The 19,553-nt window shown below is 40.8% G+C and overlaps 1 long non-coding RNA gene across 1 annotated transcript in view; it reads right to left on the minus strand.

Moving 5' to 3' along the window:
- Positions 1-549: 549 nt before the first annotated feature.
- The window catches only part of LOC138802067 (uncharacterized), a 66,898-nt gene continuing 47,894 nt past the window's right edge, over positions 550-19,553 (minus strand). The window contains exons 2-3 of the long non-coding RNA XR_011364675.1: positions 3,650-3,732; positions 550-1,082 (exon numbers count right to left, since the gene is read on the minus strand). This is a non-coding gene — a long non-coding RNA (uncharacterized lncRNA). The remainder of the gene's footprint in view (positions 1,083-3,649; positions 3,733-19,553) is intronic.

Consider the following 19,553-nt stretch of genomic DNA (forward strand, 5'->3'; position numbering starts at 1 on the left):
CAGCAACCATAATGACATAGAAGGCTGAGCACTTGCTTCTTTTTGTTCTAGGAAATGTGGGGGTCTTGGCACCTAGATCCTACCTACTTTATAAGAATTCCTAGTTAGGTTCTGTGGCATGTGCAGAGGTGATTGGGCAGGGATGGGGAGGTTGAGCTCTGATTATCATTTATTGCGAATGGACTGATGTCATTGCATCCATATTAAGTACCTGCATCACCGTTCCTTGTAATCTGTAAAAGTGATCTGTACAAAACTATTGTCAGACTATTGTGAGGCTTAGTGGCCAGAATGAAAACTGCAAGATTTGTGAATTGTTTTATTATATTGATTATAAAGTAAAAACAAACAAAAAAAATTATTTTAAAATATGTTTAACATAAATGTATTTTAAAGCAACTGTACCACCAGTACACCGCTTTTTGTTTTTTACATGAATAGACTGGCGGGGGATGCCGATGCCACAGTCCTTTTTTTTTTAACTGTTCCCCAATTACCACGCACGGCATTGGTATTTTACTGAGCACCAGCCTGAAGCAATGGGGGCAGGCCTGCTAGTCCCCAGTGTGATGATCTGCCCTTCCCTCTGTGATGCAACTCTATTGATTCTAATGGAGCCGCGTCACAGGTGGAGGGGGTTTCGTCACACTGGGGGCCGGCCAGACCACCTCCAGTGCTTTATGCCCAGCTGGTGCTCGGCAATAGACCGGCGCCGTGCGCAGGAATCAGTTAAAAAAAGGACTGTGGCACCGGCATCGCCGCGCCTGTCTATTCATGTAAAACACAAAAAAGCAATGCAATGTACTGGTGGTACATTCGCGTTAAACAATATGTCATTTTTTGATGACACATTAACATTTAGATAAATTTTTGTTTTACACAAGCTTTATATTTATGGTTTCAAGAATTCCGGTATCCATTAGGACGACCACCCCGAGTCGTGTGACCCAAGTTCTGATCCAACTGAGGTTGCACGCATTAGTGACCTGGCATGGGCGTCTTCATGTATAGCCAATCTTCCGGTGAGAAATGGATTGCACGCCGATCGTGTCCAGTGAACTTTGTGACATGTACCATTTAACCTGTTAAGGACAAGGACAATTTCTGTTTATGCATTTTTTTCCTCCTTGTCTTTTTAAATCCCAACCGATCATAAAAACAGGAAAGGCTTGTCCCACTGTTTGAATTGAGTGGTGGTCACGCATAAGCATTTCCAATCACTATAGCACTGTCAAAGATAACTTGGTGCCATAGAGAGTGACTGGAGCTGCAGTGTGCATGCTCAACCCTCATGGATCAGATGCTTAAAGCGGTTGTGTCATTGAAAAAAATAGCTCTCATATTATTATGTGAAATAAACATATTTTACATGTACAAGAGTTTCTGAAACTGTACTGCTTAAGAGATAAAGATTTACTTATCCCCCATGTGCCTGCTTTGTTTTAGTAACCTGTTGCCCTTGGTAATGACCCACTATGTGGTCCAGGCATGATCAGTTCAAATGCAATTTCCAGAAAACACTGGCAGTTGTCCTCCACATATTCCGCAAGCAAGGGGGATTGTGGGAAAGTGTGTGCACTGCTGCATAGTGACAGCAGGGACACTGTTCACGCAGAAAACCAGGGAGTCATTAAATCCATGGGGAAGAACTATGGCACATTTGCTTCCCCGGTACACATCTTATTTTACCTTCTTTGCTTTGTGACACTACCTCTTTAAATAGGATCTTCTATCTTGCTTTTCTATATACTGTACTACTGACACAGCCATTTAAAAGAAAATTTGGGTTAGTGAACTTGGGTCAAATGTACGGCTGTAGAAAATCACCCCTATAATCTGTGAACGTGGAAGATCAAAGGGGGGCTGACAGTGCAAGTCGGTTTTGAAATACGATCATCTCATAATACCATAGATCCTTGTAGGTCTGGTAAAATGAGGTATTAATCATAGATGGTTGTGGGTCTAATGAAATTTAAAATGAGTTATAATGCGCAGGGTATAACTGTGGATTCACTTCATTAGAGGAATATTAAAGGATTTGGGAAGAGTTTACATTTGTTCTGGGTGTTCATTCGAATATTACGAACAGATTGACTTAAACTGGTAATGTGTGGTCAGATTAGGAGACAGTGGAGGATTGGGGTTATGTTTATACCCTCCAGGGCCGGCCATTTGACAATATTTTGATAATTTTTCTTCTTGGATTCGGGGGCCCGGGGTCATTTCTCTGGATAGAAGTTTATAAATTGAGTAATATATGCTCAGGAATCATAATATTATAGTTTGGTAGGAATTTTGGAGAAAGAAAAAAAGACATTTGTCTTGTTATAGAATAATCATATTAAATAAGAAATGAATCCTAATATTACAAATCCTGGGGGATTAGGAAAGATGTTAGCTAGAATAAAAATAAACCTTTGCATGTAAAAGGAATCAAAGTCTCAAGAGTGCAAGAGGATGGGGGCCTAGGTATAGTATGGTTCCATATGAAGACTCATTTCTTAGCTAACTCTGCTCTTATTCAAGCTAATAAATAAAATACATTCCAACCCCAATTTCTGCTCCTTGGAATATTGCCATATTACCAATATTGTAGAAAAATGCAATTACTAAAAAGATTTACTCAACGTTAGTTAAAGGAGCTGTCTCAGTATAGGTATGAGTAGCACATCCCCCAATATAGGCCACCAGTAACATTGGTGGTCAGCACCTGCCAGCTTACTGTCACTTACCACAGCCAGCACCAATGTCTGTGTCTCACACGCTCTCCCAGATCCCCATCATGCTGCTTCCACCTCTGCTGCTGTTTCTGGTCTAGACCATAGGGTATGTGCACTTGCTACTAGTTAAAGGTCCACATGCCACACTGGGAACCTGTACCCAACCTATCTCTAGCCAGTACAATCTATTAAAGGCTGCTTTGTCACTCACATATGGATCAGCAGCATTATAGTTCATTGTGCTTTTAAAAAAGATGTTCTATAATGCTGATGTTCTGTGTATTGACCTGTTCCTAATTCTCTTCACTTTTATGAGCCTCATGTACCATACTGACTCTTCTGAGCTTGACCTAGAGCTTGTGCCATGACCCTTCCGCATGTTTCTGCTGTTTAGTCACCTGCCCATGACCTATGCCTGGACTTCAACTTGCCATGGCTGACCTCTTAGTGCTTCAAACGAGTTTCTTCTAATGCACTGGGCCAGCCACTGGATCACTCTTGGGAGATGACTGTGCCCCCTCTAGCTGCAGACCTTCTCCATCCTGGAGCAAAATATAGGGACTTACTGCTCTCCAGGAAGGAAATGCTGGCCTTTACACTGGTATATTCTTAAAACAGAATTCAAATCTTTCTGATCTCCTGATCTACATTATTGCTAGTGTCACCGTTCCAGATATTTCTACAGGGGCCGTCTTTATATAGCTACTGAAAGATAATACACCCCAATTTAGAAACTGGTCCACCTGACAAGTCCCATTAAATATTTGTCCTTTTATGTGGATTTTTGGTGGTTAGAAGGATCAAGCCACAAAGATAAGTAAAAAAAAAATATATGCAAGGGTAAATCTGACATTGTTTCATACAATTATTATAGTCCAAGATAGCGCCTATCAAATAAATAGATCATTTGAGTCTCAAATAAGGTTTACCTTAAAGCGCACTGTACTTTCATCAGGAGCAGCACTATTTGTGGCCATTATATGACTTCTATGCGTTTTTCCCTCTGCTGACTCTGCAGGAACACAAAGAACATTATAGAGCAGTGGTGAGCATGTTAAACTGTAAATCCATCAATGAGGTAAGATGTAACAAATACTTGTGCTTTCAGCAGTATCTTTGTGTACCAGATTTTTGTCACTCTAAAATCTGAGCTAAATATTTCTTGGAACTCTGAACAGCATGAAATTGCATAGCTAACAATAATGAGACCCAGTCACATGAGCCTTAACAGGCCCCAACCACGCTTATTTGCTTATTGAACTAATCACCTATTAGCCTTTATTTGTGCGTGTGAAATTATATTATTTATAATGCAAAATGCAAGTTTTTTTAACCAAAGTTTTTAACAATGTCAATATGGAAAGTGCACTGTAATGTATCTACTTTATTCATTAACATAAAATCCAAATGTAAAATCAAGGATTTCGGTTTTCCAATTTCGCGTGAATGAATGTCTGGAATTTTGACTTTGTAATAATAGAATAGCAGCAGGCATAATACTAATGAGGCCGATTGTGGTAAGAGCTGATGCCTGCGGTGAGGTTCCTCAAGGTCATCAAAGGATTTCTTAGTCACTCGAGTTCCTAAGGAGGGAATGGAAACACTTAAAATTGTAAAGTGACAGAGAGAAGAACAGCTGTGGTAAATACACAAGATAGTGAGACAATATTTATACCAATGTTTATTGAACGTGAAATATATACAGTATTCTGCATGTGGGGAAGCAATGTTTTGTGGGAGATTAAGTAAAGTTTGACATATCTGAGTTTATCCAAAAAGAGGGATTCTCTGGTTTGGATAAGAATGGTTCCTTGACAATAAGCTGCATGGACTCCCAGAACCCAGCTATAAACTATTGAGAACCAAAATTAACAGTGTTCAGTCCTCTTGCGGCGTCACCATGGTGAAAATTCAGCATTACACAGTTCTCAATTAAATTAAAGGGGTACTCCAGAACGTAAAAACGTTTTATATGTTGCTGCCCTTATATAAAATATAAACATTTTGGGGGAGATTTATCAAACTGGTGTAAAGTTGAACTGGCTCAGTTGCCCCTAGCAACAAATCAGATTCCACCTTTCATTCCTCACAAATTTTTTGGAAAATGAAAGGTGGAATCTGATTGGTTGCTAGGGGCAACTGAGCCAATTCTATTTTACACCAGTTTAAAAAAATCTCCCCCTTTATGCTTACCTCTTTACACACCCATAGTGTCCCCCTGCCGTGTCTCCTAGTTCTCAGCTGACGCCACTTCCACTGCGAACCCAACTTGACAGTGACAGCCTGCTCATCCAATCAGGGGTAGTGGTGCATCCATTTGTCAGTCAGTGATTGGCTGAGCAGGCTGTCAGTGGCGGTGGCTGTGGTCAATGGGGACCAGAAAATGCTGCACGAACAACTGGGGAAGCCTGGTATGGTAAGAATAGGATGTTTGTTATTTTTCATATAAGAGCAGCAATATATAAAAAGTTTTTAAGTGCTGCATAACCCCTTTAGTGTGCTGTCTATGTAATGCAGGATAGGACAAACCATAGGGAGCAGAGGACACTGTCTGTGATCACTGTCCACCTTGGCCAAGTGATGGGAATCCTAAGGTGATTGGGAAGCCAAAAACAGTCTAGAGCTTAATATGAGATGCGTAAATAGTGTAGCAGCTCAAGCTACACTGCCTGCTGTGCTGCCCTGCTTACGCAGTTCCTGACTACCTTTAGCCACTGCAAGCTGGCTGGATGGCACAACAAAGCCCATAGGGTCCTTTTTACATGCACAGATAAAAACCTTAAAGGGGTTGTCCGGCGATAAAAAATTATTCACAGAATAACACACATTACAAAGTTATACAACTTTGTAATGTATGTTATGTCTGTGAATGGCCCCCTTCCCCGTGTTTCCCCCCACCCACGCTAGACCCGGAAGTGTGGTGCATTATACTCACCGCATCTCGTGTCGTCCACGGTCTCCGATCCTCAGCAGTGACGTCTTCTTCGGGAGGCCGGAGGATCTTCCCGAGTGCCGGCCACCCTCTGCAGCGTCATCCGAAGCTCAGCCGCGATTGGCTGAGCATAACTGTGCTCAGCCAATTGTCATCAGCCGCTCAGCCGCGATTGGCTGAGCACAGTTATGCTCAGCCAATCGCGGCTGAGCTTCGGATGACGCTGCAGAGGGCGGCTGGCACTCGGGAAGATCCGCCGGCCTCCCGAAGAAGACGTCACTGCTGAGGATCGGAGACCGTGGTCGGCACGTGACAGGTAATGTATAGCGCACCACACTTCCGGGTACACGGGTGGGGGTGGTGGGACACGGGGAAGGGGGCCATTCACAGACATAACATACATTACAAAGTTGTATAACTTTGTAATGTGTGTTATTCTGTGAATAATTTTTTATCGCCGGACAACCCCTTTAATCACTCGTTTAGCGACAAGTGATGATTTTTTGCCTTTAAACAATGGGCATTTAGACGGTAAGCTAAATCGCTATGAAAATTCGTTAATGCGATCGTAATTTTGATTGTAAATGTATTCTTATATATGAATGATCATAACTGCGTCTGTATCTATATACTATGAACAAAGAAAGACTTGAGAATGATTAACAATGATTTTGAGGTCAGCTCAGAAGATGCTTTCAAGGACATATGGTTCTTTTAGACAGAGCAATAAATTGCTCAAGTGATTGTTTAACAACTTTGAAGAAACAATTTATTTTTCCAGCGATCGTCGTTTAGATGAGCAGATAAATTGATGCAATTTTGTTTTTTTATTATTATTGTTTGATTATCATTCAACTGATCGTTTTTGCTTTTACACAGTACAAATAGGCTGTTTAGAAGAAACAATCTAACAAAATATCAGCAATGACAAGCAAGGATTTATGGACTTGAAAGACCATGATTAAAGATTTCTCACTCTTTCTTTGATCAATAGCTGTATTTACACAAGCAGATAAACGAGCAAATACAATCGCTATTGTGCAGATCTGACCGATAATCGCTCCATGTAAAAGGACCATTACAAACAAATTTTCGTTCATAGTTTGATCGTAGTTTACACCAGAAGATTATTGCTTACATTTAACAATTTTTTGCACAATAATTGGCCCGTGTAAAAGGCCCTTTTTTAAATAGGTGTCTATAGATACCTGTGTGAACAGGTGAAAAAAAACTGTTTATTGCAAAAGCAGGTCATAAAAAAATGATCTCAATTGCGGTCATTTTCTATACAGTTCGTGCACTGACAGCCAATTTCCCATTAATTTAAACGGAATGAACTACAATGAAAATACAGCTGTATTTTTGGCCTCAAAAGTACTGCTGTATTTTGCTTTTATTTTACTGTGTTTGCCTTAAAGTGATATGCACCATATATGCACCAAAAGGTGGGTACCACTAAGTAGAGTGAAAATAAAATAAAAACTAGGGTGCAACAAGTGCTTTAAATGCAAAATCTATGGCAAAAAAGAAAGGCACTACAAACTGTGCACATCCAGGTATAAAAAAAAGTTAAACAGCTTCTTTGGACCAGGCTATTATAATAAAAACACAATATACACACTACAGGTAAAAAGTGTGTCATGCACTGTGCTAAGCACAAATAACAATAGCCGCCGAGGGGCAGGGCTTTTGCACCAATAATGTTACTGAGGGGGCGGGGCCTTTGGTGGTGATGTGGGCGGGGTTAAGTAGCGCTGCGGCCATGAAGCCCCGCCAAGGTAGTACAATCTGCAGATGATAAAATATCCCTTTTTACTGGAACAAGCATTATGATGTATGATATAAAATAAGGTATGAAAACTGCAAAATTTACCCTTTACACCTGTGTAGAGAAGTCATAATGCTAACATTTGTTGTCTGGGACAAGACAAGAATATTAAATAGTGCATATCTACCATGAAATGGTACACAACAATATTAAAGAATCTATGACCTGCAATATGATGTCCTGGTGAAACAGTGGGATGCGTTTCACTGCTTCTGAGCAGCTTCATCAGGATATGCACACAGTTCCTTTACATAAGTGAGAGCTAATGTTCACCTTATCTAAAGTGCCACTGCCAAAAGCCTAATAAATTGTTAGCAAATAAAGTTTGACACTGTGTACAATACTGCTACAAAGTTGTATAAGATACCTATTAAAGATCCTCCACTGACTAGAGCTAGCTTTGTTAACTGGGTTATCAACCTACAGTATATTGTACAGTGAATCAATCTCATATCCAGCATTTTAGCAACTGCGGTCCCCAGTGTACTAACTAAAGAAAGAAGGTCAGCTAAAGAGGAAGGGTTGACACGCCTGTGATAACACGTTGTAACTGTACACAAAGGAAGATCCCATGTTCCCTTCCCGAGGCCTCTCTTATTCTCTAGGACCTTTCCAGCTCAATGTCAGAACTGATCATTTGGCACGTAAGGAGAATGATAGTGCCATTATATGTATGCAGAAACCAAAATGGTGATTCCTAGCTTGTGCATGCACATTTAAAGGACTTGTGGAGAATCTGAGTAACATTTCATAGAGGAAATATTCAATTTGGTTTATCTTCTTTTAATTTTAGAAGCATAAGTGGGTTGAAGCTGTGGCCACTAGGGATGGTCCGAACCTGCTGAGGTTCGGGTTTGTACGAACCCGGACTCTCGGCAATGATTCCCGCTGTCTTCTACCTCCATGGAGAGGGTGGATAAAGCGGGAGGACCGCCTGGAAAACTGGAAAACGGTTTTCCAAGCGGTCCTCCTGCTGTATCCACCCTCTCCACGGAGGTTTAAGACAGCGGGAATCATTGCCGAGAGTCCGGGTTCGTACGAACCCGAACCTTGGCAGGTTCGGATCATCCCTAGTTGCCACAGTTTACACTGTACATCAGAGATGAGCGAACCTTGAGCACATTGAACCCAAGTGTACTGCATGTGATTGAAGAAGTGGCTGAAGAAGTTGGCTGCAGCCCTAGGAAATGCTAGAAATTATGTATACAATCTATGGCCTAAGTTACATTCATCTCTATTGTACATATAGATATAAACCACACAAAGTATTTAGTGATTGAGCAAATGTTTACTTTATTTTCCTTCTATAAAGTTATAATAACTAGAGATGAGCGAACCGGGTTCGGGTTCGAGTCCATTCAAACCCGAACGATCAGCATTTGATGAGTGGTGGCTGCTGGAGTTGGATAAAGGTCTAAGGTTGTCTGGAAAACATGGATACAGCCAATGACTATACCCATATTTTCCACATAGCCTTAGGGCTTTATCCAAGTTCAGCAGCCACCGCTAATCAAATGCCGAAAATTCGGGTTCGGATGGACTCGAGCATGCTCCAGGTTCACTCATCTCTAATAATAACATCTAATCCATAGATCATTTTCACACGTAGTTATATTCATACATATATCTTCAGGCTGTTAAGCTCAAATCTGTCAGAAATCCTTGCTGTTTCAGTGTCTGCACAGAGCTTTAATGTTATAGCTACGGGTGAGTAAATCTATAGTTTAAGGCTATGTTCACACAACGTATATTTACTATTAATCACGGCCGTTGTTGCAAAATTGCAAGTTGCAAACACTGGGCGTGATTAATAGAAAATGTACATTGCATTGAAGTCAGAGGTATCCCGGGCGGACTGTATACACATAGGGGGACATTTATGAAAGGTACGCGGGAGGCGTACACCAGGGAGAAGGTACAGATTCGCCCCTTCTTTCTGGCATACGCCTCCGGTATGCCTGGCTCGCCCAATGGGTGCGCTGGCGGAGATTGGGTGTGTGCGATAAGGCGGATAGGAGGCGTGGCCTCCTCCCACGCCTCATTTATCATGATTTCCGCCTGCTCGCCGACATATTTTATTTTACTAAATGATTGCACTATTTTTTTCAGGCATGTGATACAAACAGTCCACTCATACCTATTCATATACTTAAAAACTCTCCAGCTGTGTCTTTCCTGTATGCTGGTATACCAAAACTCTGCACAATCTTCTATGTTTAGTCTGACTAGTGATTTGTATACTGGCAGAACTATTTCTTTGTCCTTTGCATCTCTTCCCCTTTGGATGTACCATGGCCTTGGCAGCAGCTGCCTGACACTGGTTGCCACAGTAAAATTTACTGTCAACTTTTCCACGTCATTGTTAACCAGTTCCCATTTACTATGCAATCCCGGCCTGGATTTCACCTCCCCCTGTGCATGACCTTACATTTAACAACCTTATATCGAATATGACGAGACTGCCAGCACAGCCTTAGTGTGCACTATTTTTAACTTGCAAAATAAATGTGCACAGATGGCTCCCAGTATACTTATATCTTGAGAAAATAATTTATTATGACATAGGGGGAAATGCAGCTGTACTAAAAAATGTATATAATCAATTCCTGTGTTTAATAAAGGGATACTTACAGGGCTTAAAGGGATAGTACAGAGAATAAAGGGATACTTAAAGGGATACTACAGAGAAAAAAAGGTATTAAATCAACTGGTGTTGGAAAGTTATAAAGATTTGCTTATTACTTATATTTAAAATTCACAAGTCTTTCAGTACTTATCAGCTACTGTATGTCCTGCAGGAAGTGGTGTATTTTTCTAACCTTACATGATGCTCCCTGTTGGCGCCTATGTCTCTGGGGATTTGGACATTTCCATGAACAGAGGTGGCAGCAGAGACCACAAACAGAGGTAAATTACAAATCTGTATAGCTTTTTGCAACCAGTTGATTTGAAAAACATAATTATTTTAATTATATTATAATAATATTTTTTTCTCTCCAGTACCCTTTTAACGGCAAAATATACATTTCCCATGGTTTAATGTCTAAAAAGATTAAAATAGTGAAATATGTACTTACTAATGCTTTAGTTTGAGTTTCAATGTTACTAAGCACGATGGTGCAAAAAATGTTAAAGTATACCTGTCATTATAACTTTTAAAATCTAAATGATCAGGGGATGTGATATAATTAAAGTATGTCTGCAATTTTGATAATTTTATTTTTTTGCTGTTAAACAAAGCTATACTTACTTGTATCCAGGCCCAATCTCCTGAAGGCAGCTTTTTATTCTTGTACTAGTTAAAAAAAATAATAATGTATGTGCGCGCTCACAGAGAAGGCAGTCATTTGATTGATGGACACATTGAGCCGAGACTCTCTATATGGGCTGGGACGCCCTGCCTTTAGTCTCTTTTTTTTGACCAGCACAAAACTAAAAAGCTGCCTTCAGGAGACTGGACCTGGATAGAAGTAAGTATAGCTTTGTTTTAAAGCATGATGACTAAAAACTATTTTTGATATTTTTGCATATTTGATCTTAATTGAACTGATCAAAAGCAGGAGGACCGACAGAGACTAGAAGCACAGCAGCGCAATTATCAGGTTCAGAGCTGCAGGGGGATATCAGTAGGTTGATTTAGATTTTGAACATTATTAGGCCATGTTCACATTTAGCATAACACAGGCCATTCTGTGACTTGCAGTACCGGCCAGACGATCTTCATTTATGCTGAATTCGGATGTGGCCGCACCCGAATTCACCACTGCATTGTGTGAACTGACAGGTTCTGACAGTCTCAGTGAAATGTCAGTTTTTTGTGCGGCCTCTAGCGATTCCGGCCGGAGTGTATACTATGTGTATACACTCCGGCCGGGATTCCCTCTCGCTGCAGCACAATGTAAGTTAAGTATTAATCATTTGCAACAACAGCTGTGATTAATACTTAACTTACGTTGTGTGAACATAGCCTTATAAAGAAAGGTACACTTTATTGTCCTAGTGTCCTTTTAGTTTCCAGATTCCATTTGGTACCATCACAGTTTCCTGTCTTTTTAAAACTTTACATTTTGTTCTAGCCACAGAGATTTGAATGCCTTTCAGGTGCTATTTCAGGGGTTAACTGAGCAGTTTTCCGGGTATTTTTGATTTACAAATGCTGAATGTTTAATCTATCTGGCTTCTTGCTTCATTTTTCACAATGGCCCTTGTATTATCCAGGTAGAGGTGTTTATTTTTGTTGGCAGCGGGTAAAGCGCTGCCTAGGTCTGCTCCATGGTTGTACTCCAAGATGAGTAGTACATAGTGTATATAGAGAAAGCATAGGGAGGGCAGGTATACTGATACATTAAAATCATAGTAGTGTAAAAAACGTAGTTAACATTAAACATAACCACCCTGGAAGGTTAAAGGCGACTAAACCTAAACATACTTTGTTACATTAGGAAGCTATGAATAACGGTTACACAGTACGTGATCCGATACCTTTAAAGAACTGGAGATATTTCACATTGTATTAACATTTACTGGGCAAAGGAGAACAAAGTTGAGCTTCACATGGTCAGATGCTGTGTGTAGTATATTTTAACTGGATTCCTTCATAGAAAGCCTGCTGGGAGTAATATAACATATAGCCTCTCCATCACAACTTTATCTCAAATATCTTTAGATAGGAGATAGAAATCTTAACCTCTGGAGAGCTTGTATTATCTTCAATACCGTAAACTTCCATGAACATTTGGTTAAGGTCAGTGGATTCTTAAGGCCACATTAAACAAAGCGATTATCAGCTAGATTTGGACGTATATGGGCCGCTACGGCCTATAATAGTTCCTGTGAAAAGGCAATGATCAGCTGACATGCACGATGTCGGCTGATCCTTTAAACATGGTGAATAAAATGACAATAACGACGGTCTGCTGGCTGTCCGTGTAATCCTAAAGATCTTAAAGTTCATCAGGGAGTCCCTCCTGCAGCTTCCCGTTCCCCCCCTCACTCCGCTCTTACCCGCTCATTGTTGGCACGTGTAACAGCGCTGACAGCGAGCAGGGAATGGGAAGCAAGTGAGCACTTATCTGACAGGTTGGCACTTGCTTGCTCCCCCAGATCGGCCCGTGTAATAGGGCACTTACCCCATGGGGGTTGTATAGATCTGTATGCAGCTATCTCCCCCTAGTGGTGGCTACATGTTGTCAGAATGTAGTGATTTACCACTATGGCTATGTAAGGGGATGCAAGGGACCAGAAACTGTTTAAAAACACTAGGTTAAAAGGTTTATCCCTAACAAAGGTTATCCAGACTTTATAAAATGTTGGATTATCCTCAGTGGTAAATTAGCTTATAAATTGCCACATATTGCTCAACTGAGTATTACCAATGATAAATGTCCCTAAGGGCCCTATTACATGGAATTGTAATCTGCCAAATGAGGCCGATTATCATCGCTCCATGTAATAAAGACAACGATCAGTTGATGACAACGATCATCGACTGATCATGTCTTTAGACCCTGACCTAAAATCATCGGCTACGTGTAATAGCGATGCGCAGCCAAAGGCTGACGACTGTGTAAAAAAAGTATATACATTACGTCTCCATGATCCCCGGTGTTCTCTTTGCTCCTGCCCACTGTCCGCAGTCTCCAGTGCAACTTCAGAGCTGATCTCTGAATCACTGGCCAGGACGGGACCGCTGCACAATAATGGAGCCGTGTAATAGGCTCAGATCAGCGCTCATTTACAATAGCGATTGGGTCGTGCAATACAGCCCCTACTGTGCATCTTATTACCACTCCTGCCTCCCCTGCAGCTTGTGTTGAGCAGGTGGGGGCGGAGCATAGCATATTTGGCACTGATTGGCTAATGCACATTGTCAGGGATCTGGTCAGCTCACTATAACTAGGGCTTATTTATAAAGTAGGGCTTAAATTTTAAGCCTACTTCAAAAAGCCTGAAAAATGAAGCTAGGTCTTATTTGTGGAGAAACACAGTATACACAATAATTGCAACGTTTTTACACTAGAAACTTGGAAATGTCAATGATAGAATCTCTCCTGAATGGTTATTAGGCTGACATAGATAACTGATTTTGGTTAACTTGGATTGGGCACCACTTGTTACCCATTTATACTTTTAGGTGCCAAAAAAGTTTGAATCAGTGCCCCCTCCACCACCACCACCACCTCCCATGCACTATTTATAAAACCAGCTTCTATGTTGCAGAGGGGCTATTGGGTACCCTTAGGCATTGTAGAATAGGTACAGCTGCTACCTCTGCACCCACTAAACATACGACACTGGCACTAGTCTAAACAACCACTTGTCTAATACTGACCAAAATATTTAGAAGCATCATTGTTTATGGTCATCTTCAACTTATAGCAAAAATAGTTTTTTTATAGAACAACCTGTAGTAATGTGTGGCTAAAGTGGGATCCATTTTTTCCCACATGTAGCCAGCCTACAGTACTTCATTGTTTTGCATATTTTTGAACATTACCTTAATATCATTATAATGGATTGAAATGTGTAGTTTACCTGAATTTGTAATAAACTGAGCAATAATTTTCTATAAATATTATAATATAATTGGATGTAAAAAATGTATGGCATTGATTAGCTAAAAAAAAATCAATAACGGAGGCAGCTAGTATAGCTACTACTGCAGAACATTTGGTAGGCAGCCATATCTCTCTATAATATATTTTAATACCACACCTGTTACTTACCCTGAGACTAACAAAGCTGAAGACTTGTAGCATACTCCAGGCTCCCTGCTGCAAACATTGTCATAAACTTTGTGGTGCCAAATGGTGCTATCCAAATATTGGTGATGGGAGTGCAATCTGTGACACGGAATGCTTGTTTTATGTGTGTGTTATTCTTCACCCGCATGTTGCTCTCTCCTGCAGTACTTATATATAGAAAATGTTTAAGTATAACCTTTGCATGTCGGAGGGGTCAGTAACACAATGTCAAATCTGCTCCCTCGCTCTTTGTCAATGTCAGGAGCGTTTGAGCGATGTATTCAATAATAAGTGTAAGAAACCCTCCATTAACATCAAAGGGGGTACTCCCTCCATTCATTTTATTCCCTTGCCTGGTCCCCTCATACTCTGTGTTTATTGTCAGGCTGAGCCCTTCATCCATCTGCCTCTCCTGTCCTCCTTCGCGAGACAAAAGAAGAGTACATTACCAACCCATATAAACAGTGCAAAATCTTTTAAAACTCATCAGATGCTGTGTGAACTTGTAAAGCAAAGAATGCAAATAAATGGAGCACAAGGTCGGCCCTCAGATGTGATAGAAGCCCAATTGTTTATGCTACTTGTTATAACCATAGAGCTATTCGAGAACAAGAATGAAAATAAACGACCTTGAGTTTTCTTATGTTAAATGTTTAAATACATTATATCCAGTGATTTATGTGTTATCGATGCTGGGCAGCCATCAGAATGCCATAGCTTTCACCTAGATTTCGGAAGATTCAAAATGTCTGAAAGAATGGCTGTCCTTTTAAAAGATTTTTTAAAAACCTACATGGCTTTGGTAGATTAACCCCCTTAAGCCCTGGGGCGATGCAGAGGAGCAAAAGAGCAGCCAACCTGTCAGGCCAACGCTTGCTTGCTCCTCATTCCCTGCTTACTGGCGGCGCTATTACACGTGCTGGCAGCGAGTGGGTGAGTGCAGGGGAGGCCGCGGGGAGCTGTGTGGGGGCTACCCGGGTGATCACTACATCATCCTGGCAGCCCATAGAAGATAGCGGCGGTCTACTGCCACCACTTCTTTTCCACGGAGTGACAGCTTCATATTGCTGCTATCCTCATTGTTGATTTTTCACCTTATTGAAAGACAACGATCAGCTGACATTGTGCATGTTAGCTGATCGTTGTCTTCTATTACACTAAGCAATTATTGGCTGAAACGGCTGATATCGTCCAAATATGTCCAATAATCGCTTTGTGCAATAGGGCCTTTAGGGTGGTGACATAAAGATTTGAGGAATGATTTGCAGTATACCACTATTGACGGTATGAGGGTGAAGGGGTTACTGATGCATTCAGTTAAAGGAAAGAAATAGCAAGATCGGGAGTTACACCAAGCACTTAACTGCTAAAGCTGATGATATTAGAGGGAAGTCTTGATATACATTCCAGGGACAGTGTGGATGCTCTGGAGGATGGAGACAGGCTTACAGATTGCAGGTACTCAACCCAAGGCAGTAGTGGATCATAATAGGGGCGTTTTGGGCGGCAGCCCGGGGCCCTGAGCTCCTGGGGGGCCCATGACCACCCAAAAAGACTTATACTTTCAGTGGTGTACTGTCTCCTGGCTACACTTCCGCCATGATTTGCAAAAAATCACTGTTTTTTTATGGCAATTTTGCACAAATCAGGACATCATGACATTATCTATCCTGTACTATGAGCGCCAGGCTAGTGCTGCCATAGTTACAGTGGGGTGGGGGGGCCCAGGCTTGGTGAACAGCCCGGGGCCTATGGTAAAGTTAATCCGCCCCTGACCCAAGGTATCTCTCCCTGTCTCTCACACAAAGCAGTAACTAAGCCCTCTCTTCAGTTCCTGTGTTCTGTCTTGTTTTGTGTTACTGGAGACAGGCTTAGCTTAACAACAGGCAGCGGACAGCAGATTGCAGAGAAGTGAGATAACTTGTAACCAAGACTTTTTTTTGGGTTAGGAGCCATTTTTAGCTAAATATGTTACAGATTACATAGACTCAAAATTGCCGCAAGGGTTTAGAAATTGCTATTTTAAATAGATTATTGTTTATAAAACATGCAGATATGTTACATTTTATCTACCGAATCTGTAGATACAACCTACAGTATGATGACCTGTTTTAACAGTTTGTACGTGTATGAAAAATCACTGACACTGACTACAAAATGAAAATGATAAAAAAGCCTATTTTTTCTCAGTCATTAGTGCACAGATCTAGTATGCAAAGACTTGAACAGCTCATACTCAATAACCTAGTGTCAGCTCCTTGTGACCTTGAACAAGTCACTATATTATCTTCATGTAAATTAAAGCCCAGTTTATAAATCTGGCTGAGAGGAGAATCTTTGCTTATCTTGGTCTGGTACTTAGATACTTCTGCTGTCCTAAAGTAAAAATGCAAGAAGTGGGCCCGATGTGCTTTAATACTCATTGATGGGCACATAACATATGGGCATGCAAAATTCTTCTCCCATCCAGATGAGTCATCCCTTAATGCCAGGTTGACATAAAAGCGTTTTGGAGCAGGAAATAACTATGGTGTTTTATGATGAAGCTTACTTTATCATACATAGAGAGTGACAAGTAAATTCCTCACAGATGTTCTTGTGAAGGATTTTCTAAGACCCCAGAATCCACATGTGCCCCCTGAAATTCCAATAAGCTACCAGCACCCGCAGGGAGAAAGCATCAGAGAGCCACATAACAATCTCCAACAGACAACCTGTCTGATCAGGTCATCGTATCATAGACAACACACTGATATAAAAAATTTTCTTCCCTTCCTGGATTTCTATCAGCTACCAGTGTGGCAGAACCGTACAGATATGGTAATACAAAATATAGACACATCTATATAACTTTTAATGTATTTTTAATAGAAAACAAGTTTTCCTTATCCAGAGTTCCCCTTTAATTACACTCAGCAATCACTGGCACACAGCTGAACCAGACAGAAAAGAAATTTATATATATATATATATATATATATATATATATATATATATATATGAATTAACCCTAAAAAGGACTGTTGGATTCCTAAGTTTTTTTTTTCAGCGAGGATGCCTGGTCACTACAGGGTTAAGAAATTAATCCTTATAGTGCTTAAATGCTGGATTCTGTCAACCTCCCTACACTGACAATTTCACAATGTTCTAAGCCCTATTCTGTCAGCTCTCCCTTCCTACACTGACTAACTACCACTGTGAATATTGCTACTTAACTAAATTCAGATGCTGTCCCTGCTCGTTTCACTTTCCCTACTGAACAGCACAAGAATCAGGAAAGACTGAGAGAAAATTTGCCTCAGTGTCACATTTTTATGGCATGTACATAACCTATGTAATGGCACTAATCGTACAGCCGATGCTGTAGAGAACATGGCTACTACATTACCTGATGTGCCCTTCCTTCCCTACACATTCATTGTCTCTTTTAAATTGGTGGGAGTAAATTGACGCAGTTGCGTAAATTCGCATGTTCAAAAATGTTCTAAAATGATTGTTATAAGCATTCCAATCATCGAATAAATTGTTTGAGATCGGCACACACAAACACAAATAATTAGCGGCATGTTCGTACGACCATACAAACATTTGCGAACATGTTCGCTCATCGCTACTTAGGAGAACTCAGTCAGATGATTATACAGTATCAGTAATGGTAGTAATAGAATAAGTACTGATGGTGGAGTATGAAATAATAAGATACAATATATTACTTAAATACATTAAGTTGTAATGTTTAATACTAGCAAAAATAGAATAGTACATTGTATATTGGTAATAGGGCCTGGCGAATCTTTCAAAACCAGGGTAATGTAAATGGATTGAGGTCGTCTGAACATCAGGAAGGAAAAGGGGCAATTGCCAAAGGCCTCCAGCACCTAGGAGCCCCCATCACCATGGAGAGTCTGACCCTTCCCAGAAACCCTCATCTGTAAAACAAAAACGTCTGCTAAGATTTACATCATGTATCCGTCAATGTAAATGTGATGTGTATGGCAGATAAGTTCATTACGCTGCTTTTAATACCAATTTATTATTAAGGATCAAAGCTCAATGCTCCTGCCTGCGCTGCCTACATGGAAATCCAGTGGTCTGGAATATATGCTTATTGCCATTGGAAGGGAGGCAGACCCCTTGATCGATACCTTCACCGATAGCTGTTCCAGGCAGCCGATACTAGTACTAGCTGGTACCAGCAAGTTTGTAGCGACCTGGGGAGTTGTGTGTGGAGGAAGAGTTAACTGATTAACCCCTTTTTTACTGATAAAGTCAATAAAGGATAAAAGGAGGCACTCACCAGCAGTGTGTTCAGACCATCCGGCTTTTATTGCTGTGCACAGGGGGAGCGGGGGAAACAAGGTGGGTGACCGCAGTTTCACGGCTTAGTGTCGTTTTGACGAACCCTCAAACCCTCGAACCCTTAGGGTTCGTCAAAGCGGCACTAAGCCGCGAAACTGCGGTCACCCACCTTTGTCTCCCCCGCTCCCCCTGCGCACAGCAATAAACGCCGGATGGTCTGAACACACTGCTGGTGAGTGCCTCCTTTTATCCTTTATTGATTGTTCATACAGCATGTTTATTTTGGATTGAGCACCACCACATACCGGACCCAGCCTGACATAGTGCCATCTAGTGGAGAGCCAGGCAGTGCCATCACTTTTTTTCTTTCTTGTTGAATTGTTTACTGATACAGTGTTTATTATTGATACAGAACACCTTACCTACCTTATTTTGAGTTATGGAACAAATTGTCTGCATTTCAATTATTTCTATGCTATGATATGATGAGTGATTTGCATTACAAACATTTTCCCGGAACGAAATATGTTTGTAATCCAAGGTTTCACTGTATTATAAAATTAGGAGGCCCCATGATTACTATTACTACTATGATCACTATAAATAACCTTCTTTGAACCATGTTGCGGATACCACTAATGGCACTCATAGTTATGTGTACACGCTGTCCACCATATGCTCTTTTCCACCTCTATTCCACATCTATCCACATCTAAAAGCATATGACTTTTTACAGTTTTTGATTCATTCAGAGAGATCTTCATGACTTACATGGAACAACACAGCACATTCAATTGATGAAGGACCCGATGACAATCTAAAGTAAAGGAAGACAGACATGAACACATGTCTGCTGCTGGGTGGAAAATGAAATGAACATGTTGAATTTTTGCTGAATTGATTGTCTTTCCCCCAAATAAATCATTCTACAGTTGTCTGGCATTGTTCTCTCTCTCGCTGTTCCCATATGGATTCAGTGACCAGGCCCAGGGCAAATAGGGGATCATAGATGTAAATTAGATGTTAGCAGT

Source organism: Dendropsophus ebraccatus, chromosome 9, assembly GCF_027789765.1.
Source record: "Dendropsophus ebraccatus isolate aDenEbr1 chromosome 9, aDenEbr1.pat, whole genome shotgun sequence".
In the NCBI taxonomy this organism is placed as follows: domain Eukaryota; kingdom Metazoa; phylum Chordata; class Amphibia; order Anura; family Hylidae; genus Dendropsophus; species Dendropsophus ebraccatus.